This window comes from Pteropus vampyrus, unplaced genomic scaffold, assembly GCF_000151845.1.
Source record: "Pteropus vampyrus isolate Shadow unplaced genomic scaffold, Pvam_2.0 Scaffold161, whole genome shotgun sequence".
Lineage (NCBI taxonomy): Eukaryota > Metazoa > Chordata > Mammalia > Chiroptera > Pteropodidae > Pteropus > Pteropus vampyrus.
In genome coordinates, this window is record NW_011888942.1 from 305,335 (window position 1) to 319,691 (window position 14,357).

The window sequence follows — 14,357 nt, forward strand, 5'->3', positions numbered from 1 at the left end:
ATCTAAATAGATAAAATTATGAAGAGATGCAATAGAATTAGAAAAATATTTGTGATAATGATTACCTTTGAGGAGGTAGGGTAGGTAATGCCTTGGGGGCAGGTCGTAGAGGGGTCGTGACATAAACTGGTAATATGCTGCTTCTTAAGCAGGACATAGGAGTGTTGGTTCCCTTATAAGTCTTTGAACTGTTCATATGCATTTATGTGCTTTCCTTAGTTAATGCTATATATTACAATGAAAAACTCTAAAATAAGAAACTCATGAATATCTAGCTGACTAAATTATAGTAAAATTTTATTTTTATTAGAAAAAAAGCAGATACTGTAGAAAACCAGAATTTTACAAATAAATACACCCTTTCTGAAACAATCTACTCTTACTTTTATTTTGACATTTTACCACAGATTTTTATCATATATCATTTTTTTTAAATTTGTTTTTCCCCAGTCTTGTTCACTAATTTTAGATTCCATGATGGAGAAGATTCTGTCTGCTTTGTTCAAGAAAGTATATCATGCCTGCATGCATGGGCAGCAGTATTTGCTCAGTATATATTTGTAAATTACCAAATGAGCTAATGCATAAAAATTTAGTGAAATACAAGTAGAGAAGATACCAAATATTATCAATTTTCTCTCCTTATGTTGATCCTTACACCTCATTATTTAGGGATACTTAATTTCTCTCTAAGGACACATGATATAAACTAATTGCACTGCATCCTGTAGCCACAAAATGAACAACAATAACAAAAGTCAAAAATATTATAGGAATAAACGAGAGAGTATAAGCCAACTTCTTTGGCTGACTTTCTGCAGCTGTGTTTCATAGTTCTCTCTGAATTATAGCCCAATTTAAAGGAGACATTAGCTTTCTGCAATGTCTGCAAAAACATCTTTCTGCTATAAAACATTAAAACATCCCACATTTTCCTGGGGGGAATATTATTTCTCAATTTGTTATTGCAATAATGGAGACCATAGTTGTGAGTGATAATCTCAGAAAGAAGAATAAAATTACTGATACTTTTTTCCCTGTAATGATAAATGCCTCACCAGTAGAGTGGTTTTATCCCTTTTCAACAGAAACATCAACTCATTTCACTGTTTATCTTTGTCAAAAATATTCATATGGTCTCAGAATATATACTATAATTTTAGTTTAGAGCTTCAATGAAAAATTCAGGGCTCTGCTAATGATTAAACAGCAATGAGACAATTTCAAAAAGGTTATCTCATAATACATTCTTTAGTTTTGCATTAGGGGTTCATCATTCTCGCTCATTAATTCTATAAAGAAACTACTGTCTGCTATACTTTCCAATCTCCCTTTCTGCTTTACAGCAAATAATGATTTCAGGTACTATGGACACCGAGTTGCCAAAAATTTTAAAGCTGCTCTGTCACATTAATGTCAATTATTGGTAAGAATGAAAGTCAGGCATAAATACACTTAACCACATTGTGCTAATAATGTATTTCTTGAATATACTAAAGAATTGGTGATATGTTAGTGCTTAAATATCACAAGGCACTGGCTACAAATTGTATCCCATCTTCGTCAAAGGCTCTCTGAATTATACAATGCAAAGAGAGATATTGTCATAGTTAATATTATTATACATTGAGTAGTAACCCAGTTGACCTACACCAGGAGATAGATAATGGGTAATTAATGAACTAATAGTGCATACTCCCTCTTCCCACTACTTGTCCTCTTCCTTGAGTTGATACAATATATAAGTTTTCAAGTATTTATTTAAGGGACAAACAAGGAGGACATGGTGATATTTGTTTCTAAACAACTCCCCAAAGTAGGTCTGACTCTTTTGTAAAGACTTCAAAGAAAGGCTGATAGAGCTATAAGAGGCACTTTAAGGCCCTCAGCACTGACAGCTGTTTGAATGTCCAAGAAAAGAATGAAAGGAATTCAGTGTCAACTCAGTATCTTTCTGGGTTTTTCATTCTTGGCTTATCTAAGCAAATGCCTCTCCCAATTGCCTTGCAGATATCTGACAACAAAAAGGCCAGACGATACTAAGAAGGCAAAAGCAAACTTTTCCCTGAGAGCTTCTAGGACACCAACATAGAGCCTCTCGGAAAAATAGCTAGTGGGGTAGAGGTCGCATGTCTCTGCTTAAAGCTGAAGTTTTGCATAAATGCAGGTGGGAGTTATTAATAAATTTCAGCATTGATAATTATACGAGCTCTTTGTACTCGCAGATTGCTGTGGCCTAAAGAAATTTGTGTTGCACTTAATTATAACCATATTCATATTCAAATGTTATCAATTAGGGCTATAGCCATTTAAATTGTAGAATAATTGATTAGATTTAAATTTCATTAGAGTTTAAAATATATCATTTATCTAAATAATGCAAATTGATAATGCAATTCAAATGTTGGAGATTGGTAGAATTTAACCAAATTTTATCACACTCAAGCATTTTATTGTATTTTATACATTTTGAAAATTCTAGATTTCAAACATACTAAAAAAGGACAGAAAATATTTTTTAAAAACCTATACACTCAATGGCACAATTTTGTAAATGTTTATTTATATATTTACTTCAGGTCAATTTTTTTAAAACAATAAAATAGAAATTCAAAGAAAACAAATATAACCTTTTCCTCCATCATTTTTCCCCAGAGGTAACTACTGTCTTAAAGTTGCTAAGCTTCTTTGTGGTCTTGTCTCTTTATGCTATTTATATTACTGTGTTTCCACATATGATGCATAGTACTGCCATGTGTACTCAAAAATGTTGTCCATCAGGGGTCCCCAAAGCCCGGAACGCAGACTGGTACCAGTCCATGGGCCTATTAGGAACCAGACTGCACAGCAGGAGGTGAGCGGTGGGCAAGTAAGTGAAGCTTCATCTGTATTTGCAGGATCTCCTCAGCGCTAGCATCACTGCCTCAGGGACACCTCAGATCATCAGGAATGAGATTCTCATAGGAGCACTTGTCCGTGGCCTGTTAGGAATCGGGCCACATAGCAGGACGTGAACAGCGGGCTAGCAAGCGAAGCTTCAGCTGTACTAGCAACCTCTCCCTAGCACTAGCATCACCACCTCAGCTCCACCTCAGACCACTAGGCTTTAGATTCTCATAGGAGTACCAGTCCCTGGTGCCAAAAATGTTGGGGACCACTGTTATAAATGATACATACATTCCTGCTTTTTTGTTTGAAGGTGTTTTCTATCTATGGAAAAATTCCACACCTGCTTTTCTAATCTGAGGGTATTTTCTGTCTGCGGAAGAGCACTCAGCTCATTCATAGCAGGCCAGAAGTGCTGAAGAGTTAATACCCCTGGAGCAACCCTAAGCAGATAAGAGATCAGTGGAAAATATGAGGTTAGCCATCCAATCATGGTTTCATAGTCATTATGAGTTAGAAGAAGAGTAAATAGTAAATTGATTTAAATGAAAATATTAACTGATAATATACAGGAGGATCACAAGCATAGTAAAATTTACAAAGGTAGTTTGTGTGCACAATCTAGGAGCCCAAGAATGAATGTGAGGTATGGAGGGGAAACTGGTCTCAAGGATCAAGTTTCTAAATTATGCAGAACTTCATTTTTAGCCTCTGTCTCTTGGTTTTGATTGATGCATCTATTCCATGAGCTTGTGCTCATTCCGAGTTATAGTCCACATTATCTCTGAGGAGGAAATGAGCAAGAAGTGACTACAGCAGTAAACTAGCACTTAACACACCTTCTATTGTTCTTCCCTTCATATTTCCCCATTCTCTCTTCTACCTGTGCTTATCTTACAAATTACTTACCCCAAAATCTTCATCTAATGTTCTGCCTTTGGGATACCCCAGATTAAGACACATGGTCTAAAATGCACTAAATCTTTTTATTTCTAGCTATTTTCATTCTAGGCACATAAACAGCTGTCACACTGAATCCTCTGATATTTCAGAATGGATGATGCCAATTTATATCTCTGGTTTGGCCCGATCTTTCATGACATGCACTTCAGTGCACATGGAGACTTCCCCACATTCCGTGCCTGAGCTGCTGTTGTTACCCCTTGCAAGGAATGCCCTTAACCACTGCCTTTGGAGCCCTACTTTTCCTTTAAGATTCCATTTTACCTTATTCTTAAAGCTGTACTGAAATAAACCAACAAAAAAAGTTGAAAAACACATGATATCACTTATATGCAGGATATAAACCTAAAAGCAACAAACGAACAAGACAAACAGAGACTCATGGAAATGGACAATAAACTAGTGATTACCAGAGGATAGGGAGTGAGGGGGTAAGGGAGAGGTAAAAAGGGGTCAAATATGTGGTGACAGAAAGAAATCTAACTACGGGCAATATACCCATATTGAATAAACAATACAATGTATATATGCCTTACTGTTAAATTATACACCTGAAACCTACTGGATTTCGTTAACCAATGTCACCATTAAATAAATAAATAAATTACTTAATTAGTTAGTTAGTTAATTAATTAATTAATTAAAAAAGCTGAACTAGCTCCCTAAAACTTCTATAATACTTTGCCAATTTTAGGACTTATAACAATGTTTTGTTGATGTACCATCATTAAGTTACACATTTGTGCTTCTCAGTAAGAAGCACAAATTATGAATGTGCTATTATGAATTCTTAATAGCATTACCTGTGATTTGATGCTGGTAATTCTGTATATTTATTGTGTCATATCACTATCTGTGTAATAAACCCAATAATTATCTAAGCAGATTAAATACTCATTCTAAAGATATTTTTAATAACTTTTTAAGCTATCTAGGGTATAGACTTGATAAATAAATTATAATTACAAATTTTAAATTCAGTATTGTTACTTTTCTTATTCTGAGAAAAGTAATGTGTGGTAAAATGTAAATCACATTGTTTGTATAGCAAGCCGGTGTGGTAGATTGAAAAATTATTCATAATTGTTCATCTTTACCATTATCTACACCATTGTTTTTGCTTTGTCATGTAGAGAACATTCTTTCCCATCCCCAGATTGTAGATTTAGTTGTTATTTGTTTGGAACAAAGGTGTGTGTATGAAAATGACAATAAATCAAGACCATAAAATGATTTCCCTTATTCTGGTGTGCGTGCGTGTGTGTGTGTGTGTGTGCGTGCGTGCGTGCGTGTGTGTGTGTGTGTGTGTGTGTGTGTGTCTAACATTATCACCGCAACAGCTTCCTCTGGGTAACTGCTATTTCTTCAACCTCAGCCCCAGAATGACACACTTGAAGAAGAACAAAGCTATCTAGTAGTGTATGTGGAAAAGGGAAACCCCAGCTGAGAACAAGATGTCAGACATCACCTCCAGTAGAAATAGATTTTATCATGTAAAAAACGTGAGTCTAAAATAATGGCATAATTAAAGAATGAGTTCATTGTTAATGCCACTTTCCCTAATTTTATTATTTTTGCCAATTTTACGTAATTAAATTATCTGTAGGTTCAAATAAGTGCCAGCCAGGTCACATTTTCACCAGATTTTCACAGGCAGCCTCAAATAAGATAAATGGTCAGTTTTAATGTCTCCATCTTATATTAAAATCAACAAAAACAATAATAATGTTAAAAATCTCAGGTATTAGATGAGAGAAGTATCAATTATTTTCCATGACTCACAGTTATAGGTTTACCACATAACCAGCTGTATTCCACTCAAATAATTCAGACATGCCTCTGGCACTGGAAAACTAATTATACTCTTTTTTAGATTTAATAAGTCCCATAAATCATACCGATTAATTTTGTAGCACAATATTTCATCTTATACATGACAAAAAGAAATACAACTTTCCATGTGAGAAAATAACATAACAGAACTGTTATTAATAAATTAAAAGTCACTAGTTTATACAGTCACATTAATATTAAATTATTTCATTGTTTTGGGCACTTGGGGTTCATGTTTAAAACCTTGCATCTTTCTTTTCAGGTACATTTCTTTATTAAAACTATAATGTAACCATAATTTGAAGTGGAGCCATAGCAACACAAGACAGTCACACCCATTTCAGACCAAACAATTCTGTCCAAGTCGGTCTCTGTAGGCTCATTCTTGCATTTCAACATAAGGCAACAAAGGCCTTTGAAGCATAGTTGTGAGAGAATGGCAGCCAACCTTTTAAAAAATCCTCCGTGAAGGAGGCTGAATACATGGTTTGTTGCTATTTGGGTTTCATATGGGATTGATAGAATCACATAAAGTTATTGAGGAGTTCCAGAACATTTTTAGTAGAAATTTAGAAATATTTTTATTCTTTGATCCTTTTATTATTGTTCACATTCGCTACTTAAGAAAATATTTATAAATATTTTTAAATAAAAATTTTATCGCTGAAAGACATTATTTAGGATCATAGTGTCTCAGAGTTGGAGAACATATAAAAGGTTATATTATTAATCATTTTTTCACTCTTCTATTCCAGTGGTTAACAAACTACACATTCTGAAGACCATACTTAGGCTGCTATCTTTTTAATAAAGTCTTATGGGAACATAGCCATGCCTATTTATTTGCATGTTATCTTTTGCTGCTTTCACACTACAGGGGCAGAGGTGAGTAGTTGCAATGACACTGTATGTCTTGCAAAGCCTAAAATATTTACAATCTTGCTCTTTATTTAACATGTTTACTAAATCCTGCTTTATTCAATAATATTTAATATTCATGCTGTGTAGTGAAATTGTACACAGTGCAATGTATAAAATGAGAATATTGGATTTTTAGAGAATAAGCGGTTGTCTTATAGTTAACAACTAGAGATAATTTTAGCACTCAACTGATATTGTATGGTTCTGAATTCAATGTTTTTTCTCTACTACAAGAATATGAGACCTGCCTAATGATGCTATACAATATAGATATCATTTCAAAATAAGGCAATTGTAAAAAAAAAATCATTAGTTACTTTAAAAAATTAAGATTTCCATTTGCATATAGGTTATTCTATATATATTATAATGAAATATATCTTAGAGTCTGAATCATTTTGGCTACATGACAATCTATCATGTTCTTAATTGAAAGTAGCACCTAAAAGGGTGTCTCATCCAATAGTCTAATGTCAAAGCTTCCTGACTACCATTTTCTGTTCTTGACCACTTATTATCAGGAGCTAAACAATGTATTGCCACTTATCGATGCTGACTTGTAAAATGACAAAATTACAGGTACCTCTCTGGGCTCTTATTTTTCTACTATTCCAAATTTATTCTCTAAAAACCTGATCTTTGTCTACCAAACATTTCATTTTCTTTTTGTTTCAGAAATTTACTTTAAGACATTTACACTGTAAATTATTCTTGTACTTGTCTACACAAACATGTTTTCTTTATAATAAATAAGAAATAAACTCTGCCAATTACCTAAATGCCAAATAGAAAAGATAATTAATCTTGGTATATCCATCAAAAATAATAAATTAGCTTTTTATAAAGTGATATCCATAACATGCATTATAAAATCAAAAGACAACGATGTACAAGTGTGAGTAGATCTCCTTTCTCCCTTCTATGCATTGGAATTGTCCATTTGTTCTCTATTTAGCTTAATTTCATTGACATGAACCAAGTGTTAAGACAGAAACACAGTTTCTTCTGCACCTCCTTATGCCTTACCTATTATTGGTCAGAAAGTTCGGTGACTCTTATCTCCAAAATAACTGTCAAGCTGTATCCCTTCTGCCTCATTCCAGCTGTCATAACTCTAGGTTAAGCTCTTATTTCTCTTTGCTGAACTTCTGAACTCTTATAATAAACCCCTAACTTCTATCCTAGGAAGCAGTGTTTTCCTCGTTTTGCAATGAATTCTCCTACTGCCTTCAGCAATATTTCAAAGAAACACTTGATCATGTCAGTCTCCTTTGTCAAAACTTTGAATAAGCCCATTGCTTTCATGATGCAATGTGTAACCTCCTGTCACAAAATATCTTTTCTTTCATAACCTGGCAACAGCTACTGGTCAGAAATCTCATATGCCTACAAGAACCAGGAAGTAAATTAACAAAATGAACCTAATGAACTATCTGCCCTATTTTATTTGGACAGGTACTTCTCAGCTTTAGCCAGTCATTGCCATCTGAGTGTATGTCACATTTTTGCCTTTATCATCTCCAGTAACTCCCATTATAAAATATGCAAAGTTAGCTCTAATGTCATTTTGTTTTCATAGCTATCTCTGACCAACCCTTCTTCCATCTCCCACCAAGTTCAAATTAAATGCTCCTTGATCTATGTCCAGAGCATGCCATATACATTCTTATAGTGTTCTTTATTATCATATATTTTAGTTATCATTTGACATGTCTGTCTTTCTAAAACGTGATCTCCATGAGGGTAAGGACTAGAACATTGATTTTGCATAATCCTCAAGGCTGAGGTTCTGTACAAATGGGAAAATATTAAAAAAAAATAAAATAAAACTATGAACAAAATCTTTCATGGACTAAAAAGAAAAAGGTGTGGTTAATTCAGTTTTTGTGTTGTGGGGAATGATAAATACTTCATTGAGGAGATGATTTTTGACATAAATGAGTATTTCAGAGCAAATAGGAATTTCCAAACCAAAGATAAAGGGGTGAAGGATGAGAGAAAACTGAGAGAAAGGGATTCTGCACTCAGGAAACAAGCATTTGCAGATTCATGTAGAGTGTGGCTAATGTTGAGAATAAAATGCTTTAAGGAATGGTAAATTGCATTGGGTTAGAAAAGGTGGGAATTAGTCAGGGACTCGTACTGAGTTCAGTGATAGCCACACTCTAAATGTCAATGTAAGGATTTGGGATTTTATCTTATGGGATGTGGGAAGTCAGGGGTATTTTAAAAGTGGAATATTGACATGATTTATCTCAAACCTTTTACTAGAAAAATTACAGCAATTTTGGCTATGTAGAGAATAGCTTGGAAAATGGAAAGTGATTGGAAAGAGGATATACTTGAGGAGGTTGCTGAAAATCTACAAAGTATAAAGGATGAAGCACTAAGTTTGAAGAATGAGACATCAGAGAGCCACAGCCAGTGGTATACAGAGTTTGCAATTTGTGAGTTCTGTCTTGCCAAAGCAGACAAGACTTTGCCAAACTTCTTTTCTAGCTAGAAAGCTCACTGATTCACCCACATGCTCACCTCCTACTTAGTCTTTAAAACACTTCCGGGAGGAAGCATTTGTTGACAATCTCCATACCTCTGACTCTCAGTCTATAGCAGGGACAACCAGTCCTCTATATTCTCCGAGTCCTTCTGCAGCAATCCAGTGGCATATGTATTTTATAGTAGATATCTCTGTTAATCATTTATTTTACACTAGGCTATGAGCATCTTGAAGAAAGTGCCTGTGAGTTGTCTTGTAGTTCTTTTTTTAACACCAAGCATTGTAGGTAGCAGTAGATATTTACTGAATTAATAAATAAAAGGACTGACAAAGTAATTGCAGTAAATATGAGATACCGGAAAGTTAATATAATTGGAATTATTACTTTCTTTTTAATCTTTTTCAGCTTTGATTGCCTTTCTACTATTTTGCCTCAATCATTTGAGATAATGCTTTCTTTAATAATTAAGTGTACAAAATGAATTGTTAATTTTTATTTAATAAAACATATATTGTGTGTTAAGTGCTACATCATCAAAAACCTGACACAGGTTCAGGTATGAAAAATTAATTAAATTTTATCTCATAAAAGCCGATTAAATTTTTTCCTATAAAATGTAGTTGTGTTAGAAGAGAGCTCACGCTGAAAAAGTGCTGACAATTTTCAGTTAGTTGAAGTATAACAGAACAAAATGAAAATTTAAGATAATAATTCATTCCATTATTATTAAATTAAAATTAGGAAAAATATATATTTTACAAATAATTAGCAGATACATCATATTCCACATATTTCAGCTTATACTCTTTAATACTTTAAAATATAAAACTATGAAGTGATTCAATTAATTGTTTTTTGTTATCTAAAAACTGATTAACTGCATTAACTTTATTTAAAGAGGACCAGTTTTGTCAATTAAGAATAAACCTTTGGCTTGCATTAGCATTTATTTTCCTGGGGTCTTTTACAGTGACAGAGTGAAATGAGCACCATTTCTAATACATCGCAGTTTCATACACCATTTAGTGCTACCCAGTTAAAGATCACTAATATCAATTTAATAATATTTATCTTCTTGTCTACAGCCATGCTACCCTGAACATGCCAATCCCATCTGATCTCGGAAGCTAAGTAGAGTCAGGCCTGGTTAGTACTTGGGTGAGAGACCATCTAAGAAGACCAGGTGCTGTAGGCATACAAATAAAAAAAAATAATAATAATATCTTCTAATAATTAAAAAAAACATGCTTATTATAGAACACTTATAACTAAAGTGTGGACTATGAAATATAAAGTCGCCCTCTGTTTTGGAGGGAAGATAAATTAGTGTTTTAGAAAACGTGGCAGTATACAACAAAAGATTTTAAATTTCTGGTGGGAGGTTGGAAATAAATAGGTGGATCACAGAAGATTTTTATGGCATTGAAAATACTTATATGATAGTATACTGATGGATATATGGCATTATACATTCGCTCCAATCCATAGAATATATAATGCCAAAAGTGAACTCTAATGTAAACTATGGACTTTGAATAATTATGATGTATCAATGTTAGGTTTATCTTTTGTTGAAAAAAAAAATACCATGATAGTGAGTAATGTTCATAATGGGGAGGCCATGCACTTGTCAGGGCAAGAGATGTATGGGAAACCTCTTTACTTCCCTCTTAATTTTATTACAAACCTAAAACTGCTCTAAAAATACAACCTTAAAATAATTATTGACAGAATTATTTTTTATAATGCCAGAGCTTAGAAGATGTGTTTGTATTTTCATCCACCCCAAATAACATTGAAGTAGATAAATCTTAAGAATTATGTGGTATACTGAAAAGATTTAAAAAACAGAAACTAGGAAAAAAAAATGCTCTCTGGAGGAAAGATTAAGTTTTTAAAAGAGATGGAGCATATGATATCATTTTAACATTTAAACCAAAATGAAGGAAAACTTCAAGTTAAAAATTACACAGAAGATGCTATCCAAGGAGATGGAGTTAGTTTTTCTCAGAATCTCTATTGACACCATTAGGAGATCTTGTTGGCTTCAGAAGAAGATGACAACATGCAGGATCCAATCGCTTCCCACTGCCTCCATGGAAACTCCCCTGATCTGAATCACCACATCTCTCACCTGGGTAATTACAATAAGCAGATCTTCCTGCTTTTTCTGTTGAACCTTAGAGTTATCTTATCATAGCTTCGGGGTGATACTACTACAACCAGATTATGTTGTTTCTGTGTCCAAAGCCCATGAGTTCCTACATCTCTCTAACTAGAAACTACATTTATTGAATGGCTTCTAAGGCCCTAACCCACAAGCTCAACCCTATCTTTCTGACCTCCTTCCCTACCATTCTCTTCCTTGTTTCATCCCCATTGGCTAATTGGTCAAACAATACTAGGGATGCTCTGACTCTTGTTTTTGCAGTGACACTTTTGTTAGGCTGGAATGCTCTTTCTAAAGGTCATCACATGTTTAAATCCTCACTACCTTTAAGCCTGTACAGATATTACCTTCCCAATGAGGACTACCCCAACTCCGGGATTTAATAGAGAGATCTTTATCCTTCATTAGCTTCTCCATTACTTTGCTTAACTTATTTTATTTTCTATTTTGCTATCTTAAACTGTTAATATATTAAATAATGTATTGTGACATTTTTCAACTTTTATCTATCCTCAATATTCTCTAACCTCCACAATGGTAGGAATATTAGTCTACTATAATCAATAGTGAGAATCACAGAACCTAAAACATTTTTTAGCACATAGGGGGTACACTATAAATATTCATTGAGTCAACTGGTAGATAAAGAATAAGTTGAGTCTTTATAGACAAAAATAAAAATGCTGAGCAAAATGAATTAAGTAAAAAGGAAAAGAGAGATCCATGGACTGTAGTGAAATTAAATAAATCTAAGGATAAACAAAGAAGTCTGAAAAGCTTCCCAATTGAGAAAAGTTTTGTATAAAAATAAGAATTATTTTGACTATAGATTTCTCTTCAACAATATGAGATTTTAGGAGACAATCAATCTATAGTCTCAAAGTTCTGAGTCGAAATGCTTTTGAGTCTAGATTTTTATACTTTACGTCAAGTAATCATGTGTGAATGCAGAATAAACATATTTTTAAATTTCTTAGGCCCAGGTAAATTTCTCTTTCACAAAAATCTTTCTAAAATAAATTTAATCAAAATTATACATTATTAAAATGAAATTGAAATATAAGCATGATAAATAATTGTGATTCAGGAAATAGCAGGTTACAACTAGAATGCAATGAAAGAAAAGCCAATGATGAGATAGAAGGAGCAGATCTACAAATTAACTGGTTCAAATTAATGTGAAAAAGATGAGAATTTCAATGGATTTTATAATAAAGAGACTGAAAAATTTTAATATTGTTAAAAATATGTAAATTTTGTCAATAATGAACAGAATTAAACAATCTTGGAGAAAGATAAACTACATTGAAAATATTGAAGATATAGAGCAAAATCATGACATAATTTTGAGCTATTATTCGTGTTTAAGAAATGGGTACCTATTTACTCTTTATCCTTGCACTGTTCTCTTTCAGGTTTCACAGATACAGTTATATGAAATTATATACTGTCTTCCATTGCTGTAATCATTACCATGTTCAATAGAAATGTGTATTAAAATTATAATAGCAGGGATGCTATTTATTCTGTCTTTAATTTATATAATCGGTACTTATAAAAGTACTAAATGTACTTAGAGATGAGCTAGCCAACTGTTTCCATCTATGTTTCCTAAAGGAAAACATTGTGACACTGATATATTTGTCTCAAATCTGAGGGGTGAATAGGGAGATATATAGTCTTGTATAAAGATGATAATTACTTCATACTTTATAGTAGTGTGGAGTCAATACCTTTGTTTAAAGATAATGATTCAACATAGAAATGTTTAAATATATATTCAAGGAAAACCATTAGACTAAAAATATATTAACACAAAGTGGAAAATGGAGGAGCAGGTTTATCAGGTAATATGAACTCACTGAACAGCTCTTTCTTTTAATACAGTGTTAGCACAATGCATGCAAATTTTATAAATCGAGGACAGGAGTCACAAATATAAAATGTAAAGTTATAATGATAATTACCAGAAAAACTAAAAATAGAAATGATTAACGGTTAACATAAAATATATGTATAGTATCTTAAAATTACATTAATATTAATTATGTTAATTTTCAGTTTGTGAAATTTCAGAAATTTCATTGATTTAAAAATTTTTAATGTATTTCTATATTTCTGCAATTTATAGCCAGAAAAAAATGACAAAATTATTAAATTTAAGTGTATTTAGCCTTGCAAAAAACAACAATTATAATTCAATGTCTCAAGAGTGAAAACAATGGTATATACAAATTCTATAGATACCAAAGAAAGAAAAATTTACTGCTTGAAAGCAATTATAGATAACAGGGGTAAACAGGAGAGGCTTCACAAAGAACATGAGTATTCACTTGCATTTTAAATGGAGAAAATAATTTTATTATCTGAGGAAGGAAAGAATATTCAAAAGGCATACTAAGTAATATTTAATATATACTTAGCAAGGGATGGTCTTTAATAAAATTTATTTATCATTAGATCAATTATTAAGCTATATAATCAACCTAAAATGTCTTAATGCCAAGAATCTATTCAGCTCCTGGCTTAAACGTCACTCTGCAACCTGAAATATAGGAGAGATAAGGACAAGTCTTATCAATTTTAAAAGTATCAATGTGTCACTGTATCTAACTTGGCACATTTATATTTTTCAATATTTAAGACAATGCACTATCCATTGACACTGTAAAGTCAATGCAAGGGTCTGAATGTATTCTATGGCCTAAAATCACTACACCTCTAGTTTACTACCATTCAGCAGTAGGGATAAGACTAATATAAATAAGGCTCTGAAATTTTTTTTTTATTTTTCTGTGACTTCCTGGGCCATTACTGTGGCCTATGTATAGACAAAAATAATAGGCCAAGTCTTTCTGATCAATAGCAAAGACCTCAGCATGTTACATAATGATAGCAGTTCATAGCTTTTTTATAACATATTTATTTTAAACTACTATTCCTTAGCTTCTGAGTCCTTGACACCTAGAAAAAGTGGATGCAAAAGACAGTTGCAAATAAATCCTGTTACGTCCTTATTAGCATACTCATGTTCACTAATGCAAAAAAAAAAAAAAATGAGATGAGAAATATACTAAGTTTTAACC

At 32.8% G+C, this 14,357-nt stretch overlaps 1 pseudogene; it reads left to right on the top strand.

The window, feature by feature from the left end:
* Positions 1-10,178: 10,178 nt before the first annotated feature.
* On the top strand, positions 10,179-10,296 carry LOC111745701 (annotated as a pseudogene).
* The last annotated feature ends 4,061 nt before the right edge of the window (positions 10,297-14,357 follow it).